Source organism: Ranitomeya variabilis, chromosome 3, assembly GCF_051348905.1.
Source record: "Ranitomeya variabilis isolate aRanVar5 chromosome 3, aRanVar5.hap1, whole genome shotgun sequence".
Taxonomy (NCBI): domain Eukaryota; kingdom Metazoa; phylum Chordata; class Amphibia; order Anura; family Dendrobatidae; genus Ranitomeya; species Ranitomeya variabilis.
Window position 1 is genome coordinate 767,778,031 of NC_135234.1, and position 11,842 is coordinate 767,789,872.

At 42.7% G+C, this 11,842-nt stretch overlaps 1 long non-coding RNA gene across 1 annotated transcript; it reads right to left on the reverse strand.

Annotated features, from left to right (window-relative positions):
- Window positions 1-5,075: 5,075 nt before the first annotated feature.
- On the reverse strand, window positions 5,076-10,665 carry LOC143818619 (uncharacterized). The gene is made up of 4 exons (XR_013224638.1): window positions 10,526-10,665; window positions 9,518-9,714; window positions 6,035-6,158; window positions 5,076-5,953 (listed from the first exon to the last, which is right to left on the reverse strand). It is a non-coding gene; the product is annotated as an uncharacterized LOC143818619 (long non-coding RNA).
- Between the last annotated feature and the right edge of the window lie 1,177 nt (window positions 10,666-11,842).

Sequence of the window (11,842 nt, forward strand, 5' to 3'; positions counted from 1 at the left end):
AGAAGCAATGAATGCATTTATAATAGATCAAGAGTTATATAATTACCTATTTGAAGAAAATCCACGCACCCCAGTGTTATATATAACACCTAAAATACACAAAACTTTGGTCGACCCTCCGGGGCGACCAATAGTTTCAGGTGTAGGCTCTGTCTTTAATAAAATGAGTACCTTTCTAGATAGAATACTAAACCCCATCACAAAAAAATGCAAATCCTACATAAAAGACACTACGGATTTTTTGGCGAAAATAGAGGCTATACAACTGAAGAGTGAGGTGATCTTAGCATCCTTTGACGTTGTTTCCCTCTATACTTCCATTAATCATGAGAGAGGTGTGAAAGCAGTGGAAAAGATGTTGGACACAAAACAATACACAATTGAGGGTAAGAACTTTCTACTACAGATGTTGGAAATTATACTGAGACGCAACTACTTTATGTTTGGTGATGCGTTTTACGCACAAAAACAGGGAACAGCTATGGGGGCCAATATGGCCCCTTCATATGCTAACCTGGTTATGGAGGTCCTGGAGGAGGACCTCGTCTATGTGTCCCCCCACTTCCGGCATGTGCTGGAGTGGTGGAGGTACATAGACGACGTCTTCCTCCTTTGGACAGGTACCGAAAAGGAACTGAATGAGTTCCATATATACCTTAATTCAATAGATCAAACAATCAAGTTCACTTTAGTAAAATCTTTGTCAAAAATTCAATTCTTAGATGTGTTAGTGGAACAAAAAAATGACCATCTTCTAACTACACTATTTATAAAGGACACGGACAGGAACAACCTGTTATTATATGATAGCCAACATCCGACCTCAATGAAAAAATCCATTCCTCTGAGTCAACTACTAAGAGTTAGACGTATAGTTAAAGAAGAAAATGCAACGGATATAACAATAGATCGGTTAATTAAAAAATTTTTGGATAGAGGATACCCGAGGGAACTATTGGAAAAAACAAAAACTGAGGTAATGGCTAAAGATAGATTGCAATTAATCAAAAGTGAGTCGCAAGGGAAGCGAAAAAATATACAAAAAAGAGTCCCATTTGTCTCTATGTACACTGAAGAGAGTAGGGAAATAGCCAGCATTATCAATAAGCATTGGACCATGTTAGGGAGATGTATACCGAAAGTACAAGAATTTAAAAATCCACCGTTGTATTCATACAATAGAAGTAGAAATATTAAGGATATGGTAATTAAATCAGATATTGGCACTAATAAAAAAGGTACTCAGAGGTTACTAACGGGTTCTAGAAGAAATGGCTGTTTCCCTTGCCTAAATTGTGTAAACTGCACATATATGGTCAAGGGACCTACATTTACACACCCAAAGACAGGGAAGGTATATGAGATCAAACAATTCCTCACATGCAGCTCAGACTATGTCATTTACATACTTATGTGTCCTTGCCAGCTATGGTATGTTGGGGAGACAACTTGCGAATTCAAGACAAGGATGAACCAACATAGATATAGCATAAGAAAAAATAGGACTGATCTTCCTGTCCCCAAGCATTTTGTAGACTGCAAACATACTGAGAAGGATCTAAAATGTAAAATTATTGATGCTGTCCCAATACAGAGAAGGGGAGGTGATAGGGAACTGATACTCAAAAAAAGAGAGCTAAGGTGGATATACGAATTAAATACATTAAGACCTGAGGGTTTGAACGCTGACTTTAAGATGCATACAGTTATTTGATGGTCTGTTGTATATTATTATTGGTCACCAAGATACAGTAATGTGATTACTTGTTTTTTAATTTAGGAAATATTGTGCTTTAATAACAATGCCATTTTTCCTAATTTTATTGTATTTTGTATTTTTTGCGTAGAATGTGACTGGTGCTCTATCAAGAGTTGAATACCGCCGGAGTGGAGCTTGATAATATGGAGGACAAAAAAAAAATTTTTCAAAAAAAATTTTTACAAAAATTTCAAATGTTCAATTATCTATATTCCGTTGTACGCTACTATGTTGGACCAAAGTTTTGATCAATAAAAGCAGTAAAAATGTCATATTGTCTCCTCATGGATTAAGCTCTAATAGTGACTATATACCAGGATAAGGGTGCTACCGCTCTGTACAGCATGTACTGTGAGCGGCCTGACCTGAGAGGGTTGAGCTGATACCAGTTAGCTAGCTGTATGACTTTCGGACTCTGGCTTGTAGTAAGCTAAGCCCGGAATGTCAGGGTGGAATTATGCACCTAAATATCCATAAAATTTATCTAGATAATATATGAGATATAACCATATGAGGAGTTGCTAATGAATAAAATAAGAAACATAATAATGCCATAGCCAAGTATTGTGCAGCTGATTAAATAAGAGACTTTGTAAGAGGATATATAGCGCTGTGTGCGCAAGTGCCGTCCTACTACAATGAGGATTTACCTCATATAAGATGGCCGATGTAGAATGCCACTATAAGGATGGCAGTCATATGGTTAATCAAGGGTCTCTGTAAGAGAACATAGAGCGCTATGTGCGCAAGTGCTGTCTCAGTCTAATGAGGATCTTCCTCACATAATATGGCCGATGTAGAATGCCACCACAAAGATGGCGTAATACTGTGCGTCTGCGCATGCGCGGAAGTGATTGATTGATCCTTGGTCCAATACAGTTAGGTGACGTCTCGGACATGCGCAATAGATCTTAGAGAACGCTGAGAGACATGAGAACGTCCTCCATTACTACCATGCAGCTTCGGGGGTAAGATATACGCAATAAGATAATCTGTTAAAGATTTTTAATATAAGTATAGATAGATACACAAGGAGGCACTTTATAATGCACTAAAGCACTTTACTATATTAATGAGCACAATCAATATATGTATATCGCTACACATGAACTGTATCAACCACCAATGGCATTAAGGTCTGTTATGGTTTTAAACCTATATATATGCACTGTAAAAGCTTACCCACTGCTTGAGAAAGGCTCATTTAGAGCCGAAACGTCGGACAGACATGTGGGTGTAATTAAACACTGCACGATGAAGTAAGAAACAATGGAGTGCTGCCTGGTTTTTGTTTAATTCTATATATATATATATATATATATATATATATATATATATATATATATATATATATATAATCTTTATAATTTGTTTTATCTAACCACAGTTAATTTACTATGCCCGGGCAACTCCGGGCTCTTCAGCTAGTAATAAATAATAATAATCCATCATCTGCTGTAAGCACTACAATCTGCTATCTAGAAACTGTTCTAAAATCTACATTCTGGTTCTACCGTTTAACTCATCGCCTGCTCTCCAGTGTATGCTACAGCCTTGGTTCTGTGGCTCCCGGTGTGTTCTACTCTGCATGGTTTATTGACATCCTGCATAACCCGTTGTCCTGGTCATCGTTGATGTGCTGTTGCCCTTGGTCCGTGTGTTTAACCTGGCCGGTGGCTTAGCCCTGTAACGACCAGGGGTATTTCAGTTTTTCCGTTTTCGTATATTGCTCCCCTTCTTGCCAGACCCATAACTTTTTGATTTTTCGGTCAATATGGTCATGTGAGGGCTTGTTTCTTGCAGGACAAGTTATACGTTTGAACAACACCATTGGCTTTAACATATCATGTATTGGAAAACGGGGAAAAAATCAAAGTGTGGTGAAATTGCAAAAAAAGTGCAATTCCACAGTTGTTATTTTTTTACCATGTTCACTAAATGCTAAAAAGTGACCCGCTGTTATGATTCTCCAGGTTATTACTAGTTCATAGACACCAAACATGTCTAGGTTCTTTTTTATCTAAGGCCTCTTTCACACCCTCGTCATTTGGCATCCGTCGCAATCCGTCGTTTTGGGAAAAAAAACGATCCTGCAAATGTGCTCGCAGGATGCGTTTTTTTCCCATAGACTTGTATTAGCGACGGATGGACGGCCACACGTCGCATCCGTCGTGCAATGGATCTGTCGTGTTTTGGCGGACCGTCGGCACAAAAAAACGTTCAAGTGAATGTTTTTTGTCCGTCGCGTCTGCCATTATCTACCGCTCTTGTGCGGCCGAAACTCCGCCCCCTCCTCCCCGGACTTCAGAATGGGCAGCGAATGCGTTGAAAAACTGCATCCGCTGCCCACGTCGTGCACAAATTTCACAACGTGCATCAGTACGTCGGCCCAACGCATAGCGACAGACCCGTACCGACACAAGTGTGAAAGTAGCCTAAATGGTGAAAACAATTTCAAAGTTTGTTAAAAAAAATAAAAATTGCGCTATTTTTGATACCTGTAGCGTCTCCATTTTTCGTGATATTGTGATCAGATCGCCTGTATGTAGCAGAGTTCCCACTTGGTATGAGCGCCGACCACCGGGCGGCACTCATAACAATCCGGTAGTGACAACCATGGAGGTCTACTGGAGACCTCTGCTTGTCATGCCAATCCATCGACAACCCACAGTCATATGACACGGGCACCGATGGAAGGGATTTCCGGTGCACTTGCCAGAAACCCATGTTAAATACTTTTGTCAGAGCTTGACTGCAGCATTTAACTAGTTAACAGCTGTGGGTGGATTGCGATTCTACTCACGGCTGTTAGAGGCATATGTCAGCTGTTCAAAACAGCTGACATGTGCCAGAAAAGATGTGGGCCCTGCGCCGGAGCCCACATCAACAGGAGGGATTCTGACGTGGACGTACTATTACGCCCGATGTCGGTAAGGGGATAATGACAAATGTCATGGATCTGCCATCAATGTCTATAGTTGGAAGAAAATCATAGCTGTGTAATATTCATACAGATCAGTATATACATTAATTTATAAGGCGTATGCTGCATATAGAGAGCAAGAAACCTGCGAATTACAGCTGGGCACAAGCTTAGGTCAAATACATGAAAGTAATATAACACTATAATACTGCACCCCTGTATATACCCCCCGGTGTTCTTCACCTCCTATACTAAATATTCTGTGATTATACATAATAGACTCAGATACACCGCTGAGACCCACGGCTCAGATACATGGCTGTGATACACGGCTCAGACATACGACACAAATACATAGCTGCTAGATATTAATTGAATTCTTTATTGGCTTCATACAAGATATCACATGTAGACATTCCCACCATGATGATGATGATGATGATGGGTCCTGGACTCACAGAGAGTCGTCCGTCAATGCTCAGGAGAGGAAAAACCCCCAGTGGAGGAAACCTCTAGGGAACCATGCATGACGTGCCCTTCCCTAGGGCGGTGCTGGATCATAGACTCTACATGCCGTTTATACACATGGAGTCACTTCTGGGCCTTTTTGGGAAATCCGCTGATCCTGCTGTTCTGCAGGCAGGATATTAGATGAGTCCTCATCTTCTGATGCTGGAACTCAGCTGTGGGTTCACCGCCATCTGCCATAAGTTCGTAGGCAAATGCTATAGCATATAAGCCACAGTCGTAGCTGTTCTTCTGCTGAGCCACATTGATAAACCTCAGATTTTCAAGGGGATTGTTGACCACTGCACTGTACATGTTGATAATCTGCTGACTGATGGATGGAGACAGATTCCTGGACTTCGAGCTGTCGGCCACAAAGATTTGGCCATTTTTATAGCAGGTTGTCAGCCAGTGCTCCCTCTCCTGATCATAGTGGATTTGTACAGCATTCTGCAGTATGCCGTACCCTGGTACCATAAGAGCGCAGGGGGGCTGCAGGCCATCAAAACCCACAAACTGACTCTGCAGCAGGTCCTGGGCCATGATGATGATATCGTCACTCAGGTAGCCTTTCTTCCCTTTGCTCTGCAGGATGGTTAAGAGCTGTGGAGACAGGTTGTTCATCTCCGGGGTTACTTCTCTAAGTTAATCAATAAATCCAAGAAATGTGATGTCACTAGTAGTGCTACAGAATTCAGCTGGGATCTTAGTAATCGACAGGGATCTTCTTGTCAAGACTTCAGCTCTGTAGTCGTTTATCAACCCTAAAATGAGCAATAGATCGGTCAGATTTTATTCTTTTATTTTTAGGCAGGAAATGTTTGTTATAACCTCAGAATACTTACAGTAATATCTGGTGAATTCCCGATGGAAATGAGATTTCTAATCCAAACAAACTTTATACTTGAAGTTTTCAACGCTCAACAAGTAAAACTTTGAGAACCTTCCAGCAGCAGAGAATTATTCCACCTGTAACATAAGGAACAGATGAGTTTTACCATTTTATTTCTCAGTTCTGTGTGTAGAGCCCGGGTCGGACTGGCCATGGGCGTGGGGAGCAGTGAATATTCATTTCTCTTTAGCCGCAGCAGTCGGCTCCGTCCTCCTGTCACCTGCTGCTCCACCTCTGCTGCCACCCAGCGTGCACCGCTTTCAACTGTATCGGCATCATAGGTGCAATAATAGAGGAGAGGGCGTCAGTTGACGCTCCCTGCCTCATCATTGCCCTCTGCCTCTGACACAGCCGGAGCGCGATGACATCACTTCGTACTGTGTGCCGGGCAGATGCCGATTCTAATGCATCGGGTATTCTAGAATATGCATGTCCCCGTTGTATATGGACAATGATGATTCCAGAATTCGCGGCAGACTGTGCCCGTCGCAGATTGGTCGAGGCAACCTTTATGACATCATCGTCGCCATGGCAAACATTATGACATCTACGTCGATACTGTGCCCTTCGCTGATTGGTCGAGGCGAATTCGCGGCAGACTGTGCCTGTCGCTGATTGGTCGAGGCAACCTTTATGACATCATCGTCGCCATGCTGTGCCCGTCGCTGATTCAGAGACGCGGGATTTCCAGGACAGACAGACAGACAGAAAAACCCTTAGACAATTATATATATACTAGATTGTGGCCCGATTCTAACGCATCGGGTATTCTAGAATATGCATGTCTCCGTAGTATATGGATAATGATGATTCCAGAATTCGCGGCAGACTGTGCCCGTCGCTGATTGGTCGAGGCAACCTTTAGGACATCATCGTTGCCATGGCAACCATTATGACCTACGTTGATACTGTGCCCGTCGCTGAGTGGTCGAGGCCTGGCGGCCTCGACCAATCAGAGACGCGGGATTTCCAGGACAGACAGACAGAAAGACAGACAGACAGACGGAAAAACCCTTAGACAATAATATATATAGACTAGACTGTGGCCCGATTCTAATGCATCGGGTATTTTAGAATATGCATGTCCCCGTAGTATATGGACAATGATGATTCCAGAATTCGCGGCAGACTGTGCCCGTCGCTGATTGGTCGAGGCAACCTTTATGACATAATCGTCGCCATGGCAACCATTATGACATCTACGTTGATACTGTGCCCGTCGCTGATTGGTCGAGGCCTGGCGGCCTCGACCAATCAGAGACGCGGGATTTCCAGGACAGACAGACAGACAGAAAGAAAGACAGACAGAAAGACAGACAGACAGACAGACGGAAAAACCCTTAGACAATTATATATATAGATATATATATATATATATTTCAGTTAGTACTGGTGGCCATAAAACTGTAGGACTGTGGGGCTGTATTATATTATATGGAGAGGCTACATTATATTCTATGTGGGGCTGCTTTATACCCTATGAGGGGGCTACATAATACTGTGAGGGGCTTCATCATATCCTGCGAGGGGGCTGCATTATACCCTATGAGGGGGCTGCATTATACCCTATAAGGGGGCTACATTATATTCAATGGGGGCTGCATTATACCCTATGAAGGGGCTGCATTATACTCTGAATGAGCTGAATTATACCCTATGAGGGGTCTGCATTATACCCTATGAGGGGCCTACATTATTCCATATGAGGGGCTGCATTATACTCTGAGGGGGCTGCTTTATACCCTATGAGGGGGCTGCATTATACTCTATGAGGGGCTGCTTTAAACCCTGAGGCAGCTGTATTATACCCTATGAAAGGGCTACATTATTCCATATGAGGAGGCTGCATTATTATCTATGAGGGGGATGCATTATACACCATGAGGTGGCTGCAGTATACCATATGAGGTGGCTACATTATACTCTGAGAGGGCTGCATTTAAACCTATGAGGGGGCTACATTATATCCTAGGTGGGGGTGGCATTATATCCTATGGGAGGCTGCATTATACCCTATGTGGATGCTAAATTATATCCTCGGAGGGGACTGCATTATACCATATGGGGGCTGCATTATACCCTATGAGAGAGCTACATTATACCCTATGAGGGGGCTGCATTGTACCCTTTGAGAGGGCTACATTATATTCTATTTGGGTTGCATTATACTGTTTGAGGGATCTACATTATATTATATGGGGGGGCTTCGTTACACCCTATGAGGAAGATGTATTATATTCTTCATTATACCCTATGAGGGGAATACATTACACTCTGAGGGGGCTGCATTATACCCTATGAGGGAGCTACATTATACCCTACATTATATTCTATGGGGGCTGCATTATACTATTTGAGGGCGTTACATTATATTATATGGGGGGCTTCATTATACCCTATGAGGGGACTGCATTAAACCCTACAAAGGGGGCTACATTACATTCTAAGGGGACTGCATTATACTCTGAGGGGGCTACATTATACCCTATGAGGGGAATACATTACACTCTGAGGGGGCTGCATTATACCCTATGAGGGAGCTACATTATACCCTATGAGGGGGCTGCATTATACCCTATGAGGGAGCTACATTATATTCTATGCAGGGGCTGCATTATATTATATGAGGGGGCTACATTATATTCTATGGGAGTTTGCATTATACACTGTGAGGGGGCTGCAGTATATTCTATGGGGGGATGCATTATAGTGTTTGAGGGGGCTACATTATATTCTATGAGGGGACTGCATTATACCCTATGAAGGGGCTGCATTATACTCTATGAGGGGCTGCATTATACTATATGAGGGCTGAATTATATTCTATGAGGGGGCTACATTATATTATATGAGGGGGCTACATTATACTCTATGAGAGGGATGTATTATACTCTATGAGGGGGTGCATTATATTCTATGAGGGGGCTGCATTATATTCTATGAGAGGGCTACCCCAACCCCTGCTATATCATTAACACATCTACCTTATATTATACCCTGATACAAGTGTGTTCTTGTATTTATTTCTATGTAGTGACATAGTGGGCCCCAAGAATGATTTTCTGTTCTGGGCTCAAGGTGCTCCAGTCCGACGCTGTGTGCAGCGATCGTCCATTCGGTCACCACAAACCTATTAATTCACACAAGTTTTATTTCAGATCTAAACCAAATAATTTTCAGCTTTAGGCCACGTTCACATGCTCAGTATTTGGTCAGTATTTTCCAGCAGTAAGAAATGCTTTAATGGCCATCAGGCACCCGACAATCAGCCAACAAGTAGCCGAATGATAGTGGTTAAATTCGGGAGGTTGTCAGGTGCAATTCTGGCCTAACTCAGTGGTCAGTGCCGACAGCCGTGGTCCGGCCTCCTCCACTTATCTAATTAGTGTAAGAAGATGGACCCTGGAGGCGGCAGCTCCTCTGCCATTATACTCACTCTACAGATGTCCGGCTCTGCGGGTCCTGTGCACGCTGACGTTCTCTTCTCAGCTTATGTAGGTGGTGACTGACGTCCCCTCTGTGGTCCTGGACCAGACAGCCAGGAGCTGACGTCCCCTCTGTGGTCCTGGACCAGACAGCCAGGAGCTGACGTCCCCTCTGTGGTCCTGGACCAGACAGAGTCAGGAGGGAGATCTGAAGGGGAGGAGAAAACATTGGAGCCATATTACACAGTGCGATAATCCCTGGTGCAGCCCGCCCTGCCCCATACAGGTAGAGCGCTGGCTGCCATTATTATTACTACTATTTATTAATAAAGGAAATCTCCCCTCGTCCCCCTGTAAATTGCTGGACACTGATATTTGCTCCCTGGTTTTCTCTCGGCGATTCCTACTCTTATATCCGGCCACTGAGGACTGGATTTGTTTCATGAATTGTAAATAAAAATATTCATGAAAATGTTTTTTCTGTTGTATTGTGCCGTGATTTGTGCCGGACGAGTTACTCATCAAAACATCGCATGTTCCCCATCATGGTATCAGTAAAAACGACAGCTCAGGGTGCAAAAAATAATCCTTCACCCAACCCCAAATCACGAAAAAAGAAACCGCTACGGGTGTCAGAAAATGGCAACAAACGCAAAAAGTGTTTTCATACAAAATTCAAGAATACATGAAAAAATAATGAGAAGAAATCTTCTAGTTAGAACCTGAAGACCCACCTCTTCCGACAAGCCTACAACCTGCAGTAACCACCGATCGACCAAACCGCTGCATGACCAGCTCTATCCTCGCCTACTGTATTCTCACCCATCCCTTGTAGATTGTGAGCCCTCGCGGGCAGGGTCCTCTCTCCTCCTGTACCAGTTGTGACTTGTATTGTTCAAGACTATTGTACTTGTTTTTATTATGTATACCCCGCCTCACATGTAAAACGCCATGGAAAAAATGGCGCTATAACAATAAATAATAATAGTTTCATAAATAACAACACAAAATAGATTTACCTCCAGATGTAGAAGTCCTCAGTCAGTGATCTTCAGGAAAATCCAGAAGTATTAATTCGCTAATACAGAAGTTTTCCGCTATTCCACAAGTAAATCGCTAATCTCACAAGGAGAAGATCTAGGTACAGTGTTGTCAGGAGACAGACATATACCAAGTCTGAGCCAGTGAGATGGAACCGAGGGTTTTTAAGGTTCCGCTCTATTGTGACATCATCACTCACCTGTGTGACATCACTGTCCGCTTCCATATAAGGTAAGAGATGATGTCACAATGCAGCAGAATAACCGATACTTTTTCTCTCACTACCTGCCCCTTATAAAGCAGCTGATAATGATGGAGGCAGAAATAGGGATGAATGAAATAACATCCTGGCGGTTTCCAGGTAATAGATTACAGCCGGTGGTTACAGAGGTTTGGCTGAGCTTTTCCCATTTCCAATTCTCATCATATGACAGTTTCTTTTATCTTCTCATTCTCTCTATAAAGATACATTGAACTATATAATCTGATGCTCAGGATAAAGTCTTCAAGCATTTGGTGTCATTATTGGATTTTCTCACATTTCCACTGATAGGGGGCAGTGTTCTGGGATTTGTGTTATCATGTGATTCCAGGCCGACCATCACCAGGACCTCATGTCCTCATACAGTCTATTGGATGAATGATAACATTAGTCAAAGGGGCATTTCCATGATAGAAGTGATGACAGGACATGTGCTAATATGTTTGTAAAATGATCGACAAACACAAATTCGGCACAAATGTGGCACATTCGGATTCGTGATCGGTAATAATTGTGTTGCCACTAAAGTATTTTAAAGTAGATGATAAATAGATAGATAAAAAGCCTGCAATTCATGTGCTGCATACAGTAAAATCACAGAGTGACAGGTTAGAATAGATATACAGTATACACATAGATATATAGATGTCAGTGACACACACAGATATATGTATAAATATTATATAGATAGAAGAAAAGCCGGTAATTCAGCAGCCACGTACTCTAAAATGACACCGGGACCCGACAGCCTAGAAGAGATGGATTACACACATAGATACAGATATATGGGTTATACACACAGCACGGTGGCGCAGTGGATAGCACAGCAGCCTTGCAGCGCTGGTAGTCCTGGGTTCAAGCCCCACTAAGGACAACATCTGCAAAGAGTTTGTATGCTCTCTCCATGTTTGTGTGGGTTTCCTCCGGGTACTCCAGTTTCCTCCCACATTCCAAAGACAAACTGATAGGGAATTTAGATTGTAACAGCGACAGTGATGATAATGTGTGCAAACCTGTAAAGCGCTGCGGAATA